Source organism: Panthera tigris, chromosome A3 (genome assembly GCF_018350195.1).
Source record: "Panthera tigris isolate Pti1 chromosome A3, P.tigris_Pti1_mat1.1, whole genome shotgun sequence".
NCBI classification, from domain to species: domain Eukaryota; kingdom Metazoa; phylum Chordata; class Mammalia; order Carnivora; family Felidae; genus Panthera; species Panthera tigris.
The window spans coordinates 84,779,579-84,796,033 of NC_056662.1; the positions used below are offsets into that span (position 1 = coordinate 84,779,579).

Below are 16,455 nucleotides of genomic sequence, written 5' to 3' on the forward strand. Positions count from 1 at the left end.
CCAGATTTTCTATTTGGTCTTTTTTCTTATAGTATCCACAGCTGCCAAATTTCTCTATCTTGTCCTTTACCACCTTCACCAAAGTAGGTATGTTTATTTTGAATTCTGTATCTGAAAATTCTAACATCTGGCACCCTTGTGAGTCTATTTCCACAGTGTTGTTTCTGTTGGCTTTCATTCATGTCTCCTGTCTGTCTATTGTTTATTATGCCCTAAATATTGTTTTTGCAAAATTCCTTGTAGAAGTAATTTGAGGCATTGGATAATGATGTTGTTTCTCCAGGAGGGACTTATATTTTCTTCACTGGGTGCCTAGGAACACTAGCACCCTGTATCAACTTCCATTCACTTTTCTCTGCCCCTAGAATGCAATCCTTGGGAATCCCAAATCAAAGTGGGGCAAGGAGGCACTAGAACTCTCTTATTGCTGCTGCATTAGCTCAGAGCACATCAAAACTACTGCATGACCACTTGACCTCTCAGCCTCCTATCTCCAAGAAATGCAAGAAAAGCAGACTCAGTTCTAAGACCACCCTCTGAGTCTTGCCCTATCTCTAGATCCTGGCTTTGGAATTCTTTGCTATTTATTTTGTTCACTTTCTGGGATCCTTATGCAGTTTTTGTCTGTTTGTTTGCTGGGTTTGGTCCGGCTTTTCAAGTTGGACTCAGGAGGTCAGTCCAAATGACTGCCTACCATTACTAAAACAGAAGACACTTAAACACAAATTTCCTCTTCTTTCTGATCTTAAATAGGAGGGGCTAAGAAAACAAAATTTTTCTAACTCCTCCTATTCCCAAGTGTTTCCTCAATTTATAATTATTTAATCTAAAGTAACCAAATACTCACTTGACCAAAATAATGTCTTTTAAAAGTATTAGCAAACAAATGGTTATATTAGAATATTAATATGACTTCCACTGTCTTTAAAATCTTATTAAAACTGTGCCTCATAGCCACCAGTTTATCATAGTTGATATCACCACAGAAATAACTAGATGTACACCCCATAGGAAAAACGACCTTGGAGTTGTTCATTGAGATTACAGTTTTAATGAAATGGGTTAAAGATGTTCCAAAGCTCGCTGTAACCTTTGTAAACTTTTCAAAATGATTTTATAAGTTATAACCCCAAACACTGATTAGAACATGCCACTTCTTGGGGCGCCTGGATGGCTCAGTTGGTTAAGCATCTGACTTCGGATCAGGTCATGATCTCACAGTTTGTGAGATTCTGTGGTCTGGTTCAGACTGTGTGTCTCCCTCTCTCTCTGCACCCCCCATCCTCCGCCGGTTATGCGCTCTCTCTCTCTCTCTCTCTCTCTCTCTCTCTCTCTCTCTCTCTCCCTCCCTCAGAAATAAACATTTAAAATTTTTAAAAATAAATGCCACCTTGGGGCGCCTGGGTGGCTTGGTCGGTTAAGCATCCCACTTCGGCTCAGGTCATGATCTCACGGTCCATGAGTTCGAGCCCCGCGTCGGGCTCTGTGCTGACAGCTCAGAGCCTGGAGCCTGTTTCAGATTCTGTGTCTCCCTCTCTCTCTGCTCCTCCCCTGTTCATGCTCTGTCTCTCTCTATCTCAAAAATAAAGGTTAAACAAACAAAAAAAATTAAAAAAATAAAAATAAATGCCACCTCTTCCCCATCATGTTTGCCCTATTTTACTATACTCAAATTTTAACCATTTAAGAAAATTCAAATCAAAAACATATTTTATAACCAAAACACACTGATTTTTTTTTTTAGGACCTCTTCAAATTAGCATTTGAGACTGAGAAATTGCCTTTCAACCTTTCAAATTCACTCACCATTTAACAAACATTTGTTGAGTACCAACTATATATCAAATATATAAGTAAATTGCTGGGTTCTTTTTTAAAGTATGTCAGACTCTTGCTCATGTACTTTACTGATTTATGGGTCATATTAAACATTAGTGTCTGTAACATAATCACTGAAAAGAATATTTCCCAGTTCTTTGTGTAATGTGTCTTTCTAAGACAGCCTTGAAATTTAATCCAATGTCTGCATTATCTTCCTCATAAAAAGGGACAAATGCAATTGGTAGTAAATGACATCAACATTCTTTTCTACTCACCCAGGAAAAATTATCACCTGTGGTTGAAATTTTTCTAAAGCAAGTCTATAGCTAATTGGAACTCTGATTCTCTACAGCAGAGTTGATTTGAGAAGTGGATAAGGATTATAGAAGTAGCAAATAAGATCTCTGTCTTGCCAGAACCATAGATGCAGCCACCTTTTATAAATAAGGAAACTGAAGTTAAGTGAGGATAAAAGAAATGTTTAAGGTCCCAGCTATCCAGGGCCAACTCAAGTCCAGAATCTCTGTCTATCCAGGTCCACATAATGAAATAGACAGCCTAGATTGTATAACAAATACCTTCTGAACGTGTTTTTGCTTGTATGTATGTACAAATGATTTAACATCATTATTTGACTGTTTCGAGTTGTGAGTTTATTTTCCTTTCTCTTTTTAATCATCTCAGAATAGAAAAACCACCAATTTATTAAACCCTGTGGCAATTATTCAGTGGGTTCATGTCAAGTTGAGTAAAACATTTCTTTCATTTTGTGTCAATATCTAAGGACTTCAGCAGTATCTGAGAGGGTTCAGATTAATTTTATGTTCATTTTTAAGCTCCTTTTAATGGCACAGTGAACAGATAGGATGGAAAGAATCACCCCATCCTTCATGGTGGCACAGCCAAGTTAGAAGTGTCCCAGAAAGGACCATGGTTAACTGACAAGATTTGCTGACTTTGGAGCACATATTTATTATATGAGTTTGTTTGGTTTTTTTTTTTTTTTTTGGTTTTGCTTTTTTGTTTTGTTTTGTTTTCAGATTATAGGTTTGCTTTGGGAAAGTAAGATAATAAAAGCAAGAACAGGGGCGCCTGGGTGGTTCAGTCAGATACACATCTGACTCTTGATTTCAGCTCAGGTCATGATCTTATGGTTCATGAGATAGAGCCCCATGTCAGACTCTGTGCTGCTTAGGATTCTCTCTCCCCACTCCCCCCTCCCCCTTTTTGCGCTCACACTCTCTAATAAATAATACATTAAAAGAGAAGCAAACACAAAGTAATGAATGTTGAAGACTGCCCTCCTGTTTAAGACTTTTGCAAAGTTGCTACTCTCCACTACAGTCTCTAGACCAGTGCTTCTGAACCTTGCATGGTACATGTTGAGGAGCTTCAAACAATACTAATGCCTGGGCCCCATGCCCAGAAAGTCTGATTTGTTAGTCTAGGGTGGGGCCTGAGCATGGGGACTTTTTTTTAAACCTTCAAGAATGATGGCAATGCAAAGCCAGAGCTGAGAGTCCCTGCTCCAGACACTGCTCTTTAGTAAAGAGGAACAATTTTCATTTGTAACAAATACAGAGAGAATCTACACCTTGTGGTGTGACCTTCTTTCTTCAAATGAATTAGAAAAGGACTGACACTTTCTCATAAAACATAATGCCCTTTCCTTTGTTAGAAATTTTTTACTGCCTGACTCCTTCAAGGATTGGGCCATATTCTCAAGCAACCTAGCAAAACCTTGCATCTCCAGAGCACATAAGACTCCAGGGTCAGGTTTCATGCAAAGAACCTTGCAAGTGCAAAGTTTGAGAGCCCTAACTTCCCAAAATGACCTCTTCAACTATTAATTTATAAACCTTATTTGGGAAAAAGAACATAGAGAGCTAGAAGAGAAACTTTCCATCAAATCTGTCCAGTTTTGTGGTAAAACGTCATCATTAATTTTACTACTACAAATTTAACATTTTAATAGCATTTTCCTCCAAAAACATGAATCCTTTTCATTTGAATTTGAATTTGTATAGCTGATAAGAAAAAATAGATATGACTGTACCCACTTTATAGATGGAGAAGCACATGCATAATTTCAGTGATTCATTCAAAGTCAATTGTCACTGACAGAATCAAGAAATTGAAGCTGTGTTACAATATTCTTTATGATGTTCTACAACTCATACTAAAAATATCCTATTGAGGTATTTACCTCAAGATATATTTTAAGAACACTGGATCACCAAATTCCACAAAATTTAAAATAGCCATACAAATAGTAAGTCTGAAACAAAACTTATCCTGAAACCGGAAATACAGGTCTCTATAGTCTGTAAAGACAACTACAAATTATATTTAGTTTCAGCCTTTAGTTTTACCATTTACTTTCAAAACAAACTTTGTTTCATTATATTCATAATTGCTTTTAATGTACTGACACCCAATACAAATAAATGAAAATCAAGTGACCAGACGATAGACATAAGAAAAAATTTACAAGTGTTATTACTGAGGAAGTGTGTAGAATTTTCTTTCCCAGAAATTTCCCAAGAGGATTTACAACCTTCTGGCCCTCAAATACTGTGGACTACCAGAAATAGCAAATGACTCTCTCACCAGAGTGACTCTACATAGTTTCTAAAGAAACTAAATACATCTCACATAAATCTATCTTGCATTGGGATAATAACAAATGCTTTCCCTTCCCCATCCCCACCCCCTTCCAAAAAAATTGCTTCAAGAGAAGGAAATAGTGAAAATAATTATTACTCTGTCCCTGTTCTGGATTTACAGCAGACACTGATGGCCAGAGTCCAAGCCCAGGAGAGTTACCACCTATGGTTTCAAATTGGGGTTTCAGTACCGATAAATACTGCTGGAACATCTCATTTGAGTACTGCTAAAGAAAAGTGACCATTGAGACTCTGGTGGCCATATACTCGTTACAGGTGGGGGAAAAAAAACTTCTCCATTTTTCCTAAATTTAATTTCCACTAAGGGTCAAGTAACATAAGGTTTACTGATCTGTATCATACATACATCAAAAGGCAATGGTAATGTTGCCAACAAGAAATAAAATCGGGTTCAGGCTCCAAGCACAACTGGAAGGTCCCAAGCTGAACAGGAAGAAACATAAACACTGTTCTTCCATAACCTTCTGACAATAAGCTCCAGAATGGTACCCTGGCTTGCTCAATACTCAGCTCTCTGGAAAAAGCAAACTTTTCATTCTGCACTTAATATTTTATATAGCTCATTTAGAAGCTTTCATATAAGCTAAATATATTTTTGTCTAAAATTTAAAAGACAAGATTCTTTTAAAGTATTATGTTTTAAAACGCTGGAAAGAAAGGGGAAGCTATATTTTTACCTAAACAGATTGCAAATAGTTGTACGAAAAATAAAACAAGTGTTTGTTACCTTGTCACTGCTTCATGACCACTTCACATTTTTAGTTGGAGCTGTCTATCATACGTAAGGTATACTCAGCTTGGAGCTAAGCCATTTGTAACTTTATAGGTATGGACAAAATCTTCAAAGAGACTCACATTACTTAAAATCTGCTTGCTAAGCGATTTTTAAAAAGTTAAAACAAACTCTTGTCTATGAACAAGAACTCCAAACTCAATTAGTTTTTTTTCCAAGAATGCTCTTTAAAATAGACTGTCAAGAAAATTACTCCTTTCCACTGTTGCTTGACATTCAAAATCTCTGTTCACAAGTTTCTTACTAAACAAGTTTTTCTTAGTATCTGGCTTGGGTTTTTCTCTTCACCTTTATAAATAGAAAAGTAACCGCATAGGAATCTTGAAAGATATTCTTGTGACTAAAAGAAAACTGAAAGGAGAATTTTACAATATGGCTTTGGTAACAATAAAACATAAATTGAATTTTTTACCTGCAGTAAGTAACATGTATTTAGTGATGAGATGTGTTAGGTCTCATCTGCTGTAGTTACATGTCAAGTTCTAATCACTGTATTTTTCTCCCTATCCCCCGTGAAATCCAAATAGCTTTCACTTCATTTTTGTGTACACAAAAGAAAAATAAAAAATCTTCTGTGTTCTTTTGCTGCCACCCAGTGGTTCTGATCGGTAAACGCAATGATGACAAATCTAACACGGAAGAGACATAAGCACATCTTTACCCAAAGCATGAAAATCCAAATTATTAAAAGCGATAAATTTTGAAGTGAGTAGTTACATAATAAAGGGTTCCTTAGGGTGCCTGGGTGGCGTTAAGCGTCCCACTCTTGGTTTTGCTTTAGGCTATCATCTGTTTGCGGGTTCAAACTTGCATCAGGCTCTGTACTGACAGCGTGGAGTGTTCTTAGGATTCTCTCCCTCTCCCTCTCGCCGCCCTCTCCCCCTCCCCTGCTCACTCTCTCTCTCTCAAATAAACTTTAAAAAATTAAAAATTAATAAAAATTAAAAATTAATCAGTAAAGGGTTCCTTTGCTGCATAAATATTGAGGAAAAACCTCACCTAGGTTGTAAAATCAAGCAACAGTGGGGGATACTGCCTTTCACTCTTCATAGTGTCAGGCAGGCTCAGCATCAGCATATAGTAGGCACTCAGTAAACACCTTTTACCTCAACCAATTACATCTTTTTTTTCTTTTTTAACCAACTACGTATTTAAACTGTTTCATTAAAATTCTTACAATAAAGTGATAAAAACACGATGCAAAAACACAATGCAGCTGAATGCAAATGTGAATGTAAATAATAGGCTGAAAGAAAATATTTAAATATTAGTCAATTATTTCCTGGTAGGGGAGGGGACAGACTTCTCTTTAATTTCTATAAAGAGCATGTTTTACATGGCCAGGAGGGGGAATCAATAAATTAAATCTATTAATTTAAGGAAAGAACTATCTTTGAGGAATATGCCAGGTGTATCAATAGTAGGCTTCTTGACTAGTTTTATGATGATCTGAGCTGTAGGACAAACTGTCAGACCTGGTCAAAAATTCAGGGTGATTGGGGCACCTGGCTGGCTCAGTCAGAAGCACATTCGACTCTTTATCTTGGGGTCTCAAGCGTGGAGCATACATTAAAAAAAAAAAAAAAAAAAAAAAGTTAAAAAAATTTCAGGATGATTTTCCCATCACTGACATTAGCAACAGAGTGCACTGTCAGAAATGTGTTACAGCTCCAAATCATGCTTAAAACTTGTGCAAATTTAACAGCTACTACATAAAACCGAAACTAAAACCAGCTACACAGTGTTTGAAAATTCGCTGCAAGCCTGGCCAATCAGCCAACAGCATCCATGACTGAGCCAGGTCCTCTCCCCCAAGCCTCTTCTGCATGAGGTTCCTCAACCGGTAATAAAGCTGCGGGCAAACAGCGGTGAAGGTGCAGTCTCCCAGTGGACCCCTATCCTAGCCTCCCTACAATAGTTACGTTCCAGACCGCCGGTGGATGTCCAAACCGCGGAGAGAAACGACAATTATACATACCTCTGATAAAGTTCCGTGCATAAACTAGGCAGGGTAAGAGATTAACAACAACACTGATGATAGAACAATTTTAACAGTATACTATAATAAAAGTTACATGAACATGGAATCTCTGTCTCTCAAAATACTCACCTCTCCCGCCAGGAGAGAATAAAATGTTCACGTGCACTGAAACAAAATGGCATTCTGACGCAGCGTGAGTCTACTATTGACCTTCTGTGATTGGTCAGGAGATCCATCTGCTTTCCCTTTTAGTTACCCTGGGTAAGTAACTAAAAGGGCCAAAGCGAAATCCCAGGTAAGCGGGGACGACTATAATTGTGTAACCTTGGGCAAGGCCTAACCTCTCTGAGCCTCAGTAACATTGTAAACAGAAACATAGTAAATATGCACCTCGATTGGCTTGCATGGATCCCAAATGCAGTAACAAAAAGCCTGGATTATTCGTGGCAAGGACTTGGTGCTAGCTGCCATAAATGCACAGACTTTCACACAGAGACAGTGCATGACAATTATCCGCACACACAGAACAATCACTATTCAGAAAGGAATGATTGGAGGATCTTTTTATTCATTTGTAGTCATTTATTATTTTTTATTTATTTTGAGAAAGCTCGCGTGCACGTGCCCATGAGTGGGGGAGGGGCAGAGAGAGGGAGAAAGAGAATCCTGCGCAGGCTCCACATTATCAGTGCAGAGCTGGAGATGGAGCTTGAGCTCACAAACCCACAGATCATGACCTGAGCAGAAATCAAGAGTCAGATGCCTAATCGACTGAGACACTCAGATGCCCCATGTAGTCATTTTTTAAATTGAATAACCAGTGCTTTAATTACAGATACTAGTACAAAAATATGGTAAACACTGAGCCTGAGTTCCAGCCATGAAAATGACAACCCAGTATTCAGTTTATCTTGGTAAGTGTAATAATATTTAAAACAATTGGTAAAGATAGCATTAAAAACAAAGCCCTTAAATAAACATTAAAGCGGGGGGGGGGGGGTGTCTGGGTGGCTCAGTGGCTTATGATCTCACAGTTCATGAGTTCCAGCCCCTCATGGGGCTCTCTGCTATCAGCACAGAGCCTGTTTCAGATCCTCTCTCCCCCTCTCTTTCTGCCCCTCCCCACCTCTCTCTCTCAAAAAAATAAACTTAAAAAAAAAAAAGCCCTAATAACTTCAATTGTACTTCCCAACTAACATATTAACAAGCATTTATTTACCTCTGACAAAAATATATATATTTTTAGAAGAGGATTCCAATACTTTGGCTTATAAAAATTTGAATATAATGAAAATGTTCTCCAGTGAATCAGGAAATTTAAAGAATTTTAAGATGGATTTTAAATTAAAGACCAAGGGGTGCCTAGGGGGCTCAGTTAAGCAACTGACTTTTGATCTGCCCTGGGCTCTGCTCTGGCTCTGGCTGGCTCTGGGCTGGGTGTGGAGCCTGCTTGGGATTCTCTCCCTCTCCTCTCTCTCCTTCTGCACTTGTGTGCATGCTCTCTCTCTCTCTCTCAAAAAAAAAAAAAAAAAAAAAAAAAAAAAAAAAAAAGGGGGGGGGGCAAGAAGGAAACTAAAAACAAAATAAAATAAAGCCCAAGTCTCATCCTGAATGAAATATTCTAGTTGGCAGCTTTTCACGATGCAGATTCTAGCTCCATTCCAATGTCATCATTAAGATCTTTTGGGGCACCTGGGTGGCTCAGTTGGTTAAGCATCCGACTTCGGCTCAGGTCATGATCTCATGGTCCGTGAGTTCGAGCCCCGCGTCCGGCTCTGTGCTGACAGCTAGGAGCCTGGAGCCTGCTTCAGATTCTGTGTCTCCCTCTCTCTCTGACCCTCCCCCGTTCATGCTCTGTCTCTGTCTCAAAAATAAATAAACGGTAAAAAAAAAAAAAAAAAAAAAAAAATTTTAAAAAAAGAACTTTTAAGATTTTCTACATCTCCTTTGATCACTTAATTCTCTTTGAACCAATACAAAAATGTATGGCAGAATCTACAAATAAAAGCTTTAAAAATAAATTACAACACTGCCAACACCCCCAATAAATTACAACTGCTGGTGAGGATGTGGAACAACAGGAATTCGTATTCATTGATGGTGGAAATGCAAAGTGATACAGCTACTTTGGAAAATAGTTGGCAATTTCTCACAAAACTAATGCGTTTTATCATATGACCTAGCAATTGCATATAATTGGTCTTTACTAAACCAAAGGAATTGAAAACATATGTCCACAAAAAAAAATCCACACATGGATGTTTACTCATAATTGCTAAAACTTGGAAGCATTCATGATGTCCTTCAACAGATGAATGGATAAATAAACTGTGGTACATCCAGATAATGAAATATTATTCAGCACTAAAAACAAATGAGCTATTAAGCCATGAAGCCATGGAGGAAACTTAATGTATACTACTGTTGCAAGAAGCCAATCTGAAAAGGCTACATACTGCATAATTCCAACTATGACATTCTGGAAAAGACAAAACTATGGTGACAGGAAAATGATCAGTGGTTGCCAGGGATTCTAAGTAAGGAGGAATGAATAGGTGGAACACAGGATTTTTAAGGCAATGAAACTATTCTGTATGATGCTGTAATGATAGATACAGGTCATTACACATTTGCCTAAACCTATAGAATGTGCAACACCCAGAGTGAACCATAATGTAAACTAGGGACTCTGGGTGATAATGTGTCTGTGTAGGTTCATCATTGTAACAAATGTACCATTCTACTGGGGGATGTCATCAGTGTTGGAGTTATGGATGTTGGGGGACAGGGAGTATGTGGGAACTCTCTGTACTTCCCATTGTGAACCTAAAACTGTCCTAAAAAATAAAGTTTACTACTTAATTTCCTTAAGATTACATATAAAGGGGGAAGAGGAGGAGTAGAGGCAACAATACATCATAAACAATTATACCTTAAAATGACTATTTCAGTGTTTCTATAAATTTCAAGGCAGTACATAAGAGTTAAGCTTAACAAGTTATAGTCTAAGGACATATGAATTAAGCTGTAGACTTCCCTTAAGAGGATTAAAATACACATTAACACTATTTCCAAAAGCTGTTTTTAACATTTTTCAATGTTATATATTTAAATTATTTAAGGTTATCTTAAATGCCTAGATAAGTGAGAGAATGAAATTTAATTACAGGTTATTTCCACTGTCATGTATTTTGGCAATATAGCTAGGTAACTTGTGTTAAAGGAAAATTTTAAATAGCATCAATAATTAAGAAAACCTCTATTAAGTTAGTCTTTGTTTCTTACAAATTTTAAAAGTGGTAGATAAAATCTAGCAATTCCAATTCCTTAAACCCTAATTTTAACCGTTGTTAGGACAAATCATAAAAAGATTTTACATTTTGCTATATTTCTGAAATGTAGCACTTTGGTTACTGAACAACCAATTTCCATATATCTAGTTAGACTACAGTGTGAAAAAAGATAACGAAAAAAAGTGTAAGGGCATTTCTTATGAACTTTTTTGTGTGTGAAAATTAGATACAAGAAAGTCACTCTTCCAATTCAGCATTATTAAAAAACATTCAAGCAAAGATCACACTATCACTTACATATAACCCTGTTGTTGTGGCATCTAACTTTATCTTGAATAACATCTAGAAGTTCCGAAAGAGGGGCGCCTGGGTGGCTCAGTCGGTTAGGTGTCCCACTTCAGCTCAGGTCATGATCTCACAGTTTGTGGGTTCAAACCCCACGTCAGGCTCTGTGCTGACTGCTCAGAGCCTAGAGCCTGCTTTGGGTTCTGTGTCCCTCCTCTCTGCCCCTTCCCCACTCATGCTCTGTCTTTCAAAAATAAATGTTAAAAAAAAATTTTTTTTAATTAAAAATTAAAAAAAAAAAAAAAAAAGTAGTTCTGAAAGAGGGGCACCTGGGTGGCTCAGTCGGTTGGGCACCCAACTCTTGGTTTCAGCTCAGGTCATGATCTCATGGTTGATGAGATCAAGCCCCACTTCAGGCTCTGCGCTGACAATGTGGAGCCTGCTTGGGATTTTCTCTCCACCCCCTCCCCCTTCTCTTGCTCAAAATAAACTTAAAAAAAAAGAAGTTCCGAAAGAACATGGAAGGCAGAGAGAAAGAGAGACACCTAAGGGGCATTAAGGAATCTACTCCTGAAATCATTGTTTCACTATATGCTAATTTGGATGTAAATTTTTAAAAATAAAAAATAAAATTAAAAAAAATAAAAATAAAAATACTTACTTTCTAGCTATATCTGGAATGCAACTTGCCTAAAATGAAAATTAAGCTGGGCTCAAATGTAGGAAAATTATTTAATACCTACAGACATATTTATACACAGGTGTTTGAGGGTTTAAGACAAATATAAGCACACACACTTAAGCATTCTTATTTCACTTAAGTATTTATTGCCTAGCATTTCAAAAACTAAAAATTTTTTCAAAAACAAAATAGGATTTACTGGGTTATCTAATTGTCATGCTGCTTCTTTGAACAAATGTTTTGCTCATCAGTATAACTTTCTCACTTTTTTGCTCATCAGTACAATTTTTTCACTTTTTACCAAGCCATGTAACAAAAAAAAAAAAAAAAAAAAAAAAAGCTGTGCTCCCACTTTACCTCTGTTCCAATGAGGTATTAGCACTTTCAAATCATTTGTCTTTAATTCTGATGATTATCTTCATAATGTATATCTACACTGCTAATTTTCATTGGACTTTATTGGACTCCCCATCCTAAAAATAAGGATTTAACTTATCCTGGTCCCCCTTACTCCTTCCAGTTTTCAATGTAAGAATTAAAAAATAATAGGGCCTTAAAACTGAAATAAACTTAAAACCATATTCATCCATCAGTGTTGTACAGCATCTGGATTTCTCCCCATGTAAGAATGCCCTATTCTCTGGGGCGGCTGGGTGGCTCAGTCGGTTAAGCGTCTGACTTCAGCTCAGGTCACGATCTCGCGGTCCGTGAGTTCGAGCCCTGCGTCGGGCTCTGGGCTGATGGCTCAGAGCCTGGAGCCTGCTTCTGATTCTGTGTCTCCCTAGCTCTCTGCCCCTCCCCCATTCATGCTCTGTCTCTCTCTGTCTCAAAAATAAATAAACGTTAAAAAAAAAATTAAAAAAAAAAAGAATGCTCTATTCTCATTTCAAATGCCCTTCTATATGCTTTCACTTTTACATTGTCAATGTTGGTTTTGTTTACATGCTTGTCTTCCATGTTTAATCTACTGGCTGACTCTAAAAGCTGTAAATGAATAAGCAGCATTTAAATTGCTAAAAAATATTAAACTGGGCCCAAATCACTAAGAATAAAACCCACTTCTGAGTTCTCTAATACCTAACTTTAAAAGAAAGAAAACTGAATAGCACATTATACAGTTTCGACTTGGGGGGGTGGGGGGGGAGGGTGGGAATAAGAGCTTAAAAAAAAAACCTCTATCAAGCTGAATTCAATGAGATTTCTTAAGTGGTTTGTGCTCTTGGATAAGCACAACTTGGGTAAGATGTTTTAAGTATTTATTTTCATTACTTAAACCTGACTGCTGCATTATATTGGGAAAAGACCACACAGCATATAATAGGCTTGGTGAAAATATTCTCTCCATGGAAACCTGACAATTTTCCTTCCTTCAGGGAAATGAGTTTCTTCAAACCAAGTTTAAAGGATGGTACATTCAATCATAATTGACAATGTCTGCTAGAAAGTCTGAACATTTTGGCTGCAGAATGAGTATAACAGACCCTTGACATTTCAAGTCTAAGTCCTGAGGTCTTTGCCCAAATTCAAAAATATTCCTGAATAAATTTATACAGGTTCCTGGTTTTCTTCAGAATTACACTTTCATCTTAGGTCATAAAGTTTTTTCACACATATTTACACATCCAAATTATTAATATTTTTAATTCCTCACATCGAACAGCCATTGTATTTGTTTGCTAGGGCTGCCATAACACATACCACAAACTGGGTGGCTTATACAATGGAAATGTATGGTCTCTGCTCTGGAGACTACAAACCCAGGCAAGGTTTGTTCCTTCTGAAGGCTGTGAGAGAGAATCTGCTCTGGGCCTCTCACTTAGCTTCTGGTGGTCTGCAGGCAATCTTTGGCGTTCCTGGACTTCTACAATCGTCACCTTGATCTCTGCCTTCATCTCCAACTGATGTTCTCCCTATGCATGTCTATGTTCAAATTTCCCTTTTATAAGGAAATCTGTCATATTGGAATAGGACCTACTCTAATGACTTTACCTTCACTATCTACATCTACAATGACCCTATTTCTGAGTTACAAGGTACTGAGAGTTAGGACTTCAACATATGTCTTTGGCGGGAACACAATTCAACCCATAGCAGCCATTTGCACATAATAAAGTTTGACATCTTCCAGTCACTACATACTGTCTGGATAACTGCTGAATTTCGCATGCCTATAATAGAACCTGACACACGGAAGGGGCCCAATAAATATTTGTGGAACGAATAAGTGAATAAATGCATAAGACTGTAAGGGATGAAACTGTGGCTGCTGAGAGCTTAGCCTACATCATTAGCTGAGTAATCCCATTCTGCATGGTGTTTAGCAGTAATTAAAATTATGCTTTGGCAAAATTGCAAAATACCGCATATCCCATGGACCTCTAAGGTCACTCGTAGTCAAAATCACAAATGTTAAAGCTCAAAAATGTCAAAACTCATAAAACCCAGCAAATATACATATTTTTACTGATGATTTCTTTCTTAAGGGAGAGATACTAGAAAAGTATCAGAAATAAGGTAGTAAATTATTTTGATTTAAATAAGTCATGGAATGTGTTATTATTAGAGAGAGCAAAGGTCACTAAATGAAACAGTATCAGCCAGATACATTACAATATGGTTTATGATAAGCCATTGCTAAATGGATCACTAAATCAGGTGATTCCTTGTTAGAAGAACTCTTCTGCTATTTTAATAACTAAACCTCTTTGGACAAGGGCCAAGATGAATTGCACACACTACAGTAAATTGTACACAACAAGCCTCTATTCTTTTTACACTAACATTTTCAACATAGGCTCTCAATAGATAATGCCTACATAACAAGGGATTGAAGATATTTTACATTTCTTCTAATCACCTCATTCAAATCATAGCATTTCCTGGGTCCTCGGCTTTAAAAAACTGTATTACTATAAATTCTGGATAGGTCTACATTCATTTCAGCAGAAGCATCTTGAAATGTTGAATTATCATCTTCAATTTCCTTCAGTCATTTATTGTAGCTGCCAAACTGAAATGGTGCACCTAAAAGGCAACAGTAAACTGAAAGCAAATAATAAAAAAGTCTCTTAAATGTTTCATTTATAAAAGCTTATTTTTCCCACCATCAAATTTTGTACACTGTCTGAAATATATCACTTGACAAAATTGACATCTTGCATGCAGTTATTCTGCCAGGATACATTTGCTTAACTTCCAGGCTTATGGGGGGAGGGGAGGGAGGTAGCATCTTTTCTCAACCTTTTATGAACAGAAGAATAATACAGAGCTAAATTGGTTTTGGTTTTTGGCCTGGGTGGGGGGCGGGGTGCAGAATTAAAATTAAACCTCAATTGCCAACACATATCACTATAGCTATCCCCTTTTCTAGATAACTTTACTAATCCTTCCTAGCTATATTAAAAATTATGCCATAAAATAAACACTTTAAAAAGGCACATCACGTCAGAGGGTGGCTGCTCCAAAGAGTAGTCTATGGCAGCTCACTGATAGGAAAACATTTCTGCAAACCAAAACCATTCAAAGCATTTTGTTGAAATCCTGCTCACAAGCAACAGCAAATTAACCAAGTAGAACAAGTCTACAAAATTCTATTATAAAGTCCTGTATACTTTTTCCCCTAACATAATTGTTAATGACAACTATAAAATGCTAATATATAAGATAAACAAAATGTGGTATTTCCAAAACCAAAGAGTTTTAGACCAGGATACAGGGAAAAGGAAATGTTTTTATTAGTAAAGTACCTTCAAATCACATTTATATAAAATAGGTTGCTACCAAGGTCATTTGGTAAAAGAGCCACTGAATTGGTCCAGGCAAGTTTATGAACTATGCTATGAGGGAAGAAAATGAGATGCCAGTGCCTCCTTTTCTTCCATTTATATACCAAACTTAGCTATTACATGAGGGTCAGAATCACTGTTCAAAATCTTTCTCAGTTAATGTCACTTTGTAAAGCCGAAATTTCTGATAATTTATTGCGTAAAATCATAGTTTAACTATATCATAAACTGAGTGATTCCTAGAGCATCTTTTCCTCAAATGACCTACTTAAGAAATAAGTATCTATATTCAATACAATGTCCATTTTTGAAACATTTCCTACATTTCTAGTCAATTTTAAAAGCCTTATTTAGAAATAATACCAATCCATTTCTAATAGCTAAGTAGAACAATTTTTTAATCTGCAGGGTATCTTAAAAACCAATCAACTTGACATAACCTCCTAATTCCAGGAATGTAAACCATAATTCATCCTTCAATTTTCCTCTTAACATATTCTACTTTACTAAAATGAATTCCCATCCTGCAACTATGAAACAAGAAAATTGTACTTAAAATAATATTAAAAAACGAAATCTCATTATTTAGTATTAGATTAATAGTCTATAATTCTAATCTTAAAAATATCTATAGCTATAACCTCTCCAACTTGTTAATTCCCAAAGAGAGTAATAAAAGATGTGATTAACATCTAAACTTAGAGCAGACTGTCATTTGGAAAAAACTATGTTAACAATAACTGTACCACAGTCAAATAGATCAACCCATCACCCTTTATGGTTCTGACTAAGGTTAATGAGCACAATTTGTCATAAATTTTCTAGTAACTCTGAAAAAGTGAACAAAAAGACTACTTCTTTCATAACACTTTATAAAAGTAGAATAAAGGCTTGAGTTGTCTTCCGTGGAACCTAGCATCGTATTTGGCAATGTAAATAAATGTCATTAAATATTTGTGAAATGAATAAACAACAAATGAAAATAAAACCCACTGCACTACTACCATTCAGCTCCTTATTATGTGCCAGGTAATAAGTATTTCAAATTCTACATACTAAAATGGAATACGCTCAAACTGTTTATTTCTACTAAATAAAACACTGAATTATTCACTAAGAAACTCCAAC

At 36.6% G+C, this 16,455-nt stretch overlaps 1 protein-coding gene and 1 long non-coding RNA gene across 17 annotated transcripts in view; one reads left to right on the top strand and one right to left on the bottom strand.

Annotated features, from left to right (window-relative positions):
- The window catches only part of LOC102969177 (E3 ubiquitin-protein ligase RNF113A-like), a 504,616-nt gene extending 497,162 nt beyond the window's left edge, over positions 1-7,454 (bottom strand). For 11 of the 13 annotated variants that reach the window (XR_006215776.1, XR_006215777.1, XM_042981585.1 and 8 more), the window contains exon 1: positions 7,280-7,380. The gene's annotated coding sequence lies outside the window, so the exon portion shown is untranslated. Of the gene's footprint in view, positions 1-5,713; positions 5,881-7,279; positions 7,381-7,411 lie in introns of those variants that run through there. The other 2 variants (XM_042981571.1, XM_042981572.1) reach the window with 2 other exon arrangements.
- Positions 7,455-7,471: 17 nt separating this feature from the next.
- The window catches only part of LOC122237345, an 84,773-nt gene continuing 75,789 nt past the window's right edge, over positions 7,472-16,455 (top strand). For all 4 annotated transcript variants that reach the window (XR_006215780.1, XR_006215782.1, XR_006215781.1 and 1 more), the window contains exons 1-2: positions 7,472-7,577; positions 8,118-8,196. This is a non-coding gene — a long non-coding RNA (uncharacterized LOC122237345). The remainder of the gene's footprint in view (positions 7,578-8,117; positions 8,197-16,455) is intronic.